General features: G+C 41.2%; 1 non-coding gene across 1 annotated transcript; it reads right to left on the minus strand.

Moving 5' to 3' along the window:
- Positions 1-526: 526 nt before the first annotated feature.
- On the minus strand, positions 527-633 carry LOC141609658 (small nucleolar RNA R71). The gene has a single exon (XR_012527579.1). It is a non-coding gene; the product is annotated as a small nucleolar RNA R71 (small nucleolar RNA).
- Positions 634-879: the final 246 nt, after the last annotated feature.

The raw sequence follows: 879 nt of genomic DNA on the forward strand, positions 1-879 counted from the left end.
ACCTTAACCAACAATAGAAGACTTGCTAGAGGTACTTTAAGAGGTATCGTGGAAATTGTTGACATTCAACCAAATAACATTGAGTTTACCAACCCTTTTGCAAGAGAAGGAGAGGACAACCCAATAAAAAAATCCAGTCCAAAATCAACCCACAATGCCTAAATTCTCATCACATTCCGTACCAACCGAGGAGAACCTACCAAATGGTACTCCTACACCACCACATTTAACCGGTAATTTCATTGCCAAATCCGCATTAATACAACTAGTTGAGAGAAGTCCATTTGGAGGGATGCCTAGTGAAGACCCTCACTCACATATGGAGACTTTTTGTGTCTATTGTGATGCGATTTCTCCAACCGGAGTTACTCAAGACCAAATCCGATGGGTCTTATTTCCTTTTTCTTTGATTGGAACCGCAAAGCAATGTTTGAAAAGTCTAGACAAGACTACTCTTGGTATTGACTCATGGAAGAAGTTGGCACTTGATTTCAATAAGAAATTCTATCCTCCGGAGAAGACTAACATGTTGAGAGCCCAAATCACCGGGTTCAAACAAAGGGATGAGGAATCATTGTATGAAGCATGGGAGAGATTTAAGGACACTTGTCGTTCTTGTCCACACCATGGACTTAGCGAGTGGTTCCTTGTGCAACAATTTTGGAACGGTTTATATGAAGACTCCCGCACCATTCTCAATATGGGATCCAATGGTATGTTTAAAGAAGTTGATGACAATCAAACATGGGCCAAAATTGAAGAGATGGCAGTTCATAATTCGCAATATAGTAGGCCTCGGAAGGCTACTAGAGGAGGAAAGCATGAGGTAGATTCCATCACTCAATTGGGTGCTCAACTAAGTGCTCATATTGACACCAT

Source organism: Silene latifolia, chromosome 10 (assembly GCF_048544455.1).
Source record: "Silene latifolia isolate original U9 population chromosome 10, ASM4854445v1, whole genome shotgun sequence".
Classification (NCBI taxonomy): domain Eukaryota; kingdom Viridiplantae; phylum Streptophyta; class Magnoliopsida; order Caryophyllales; family Caryophyllaceae; genus Silene; species Silene latifolia.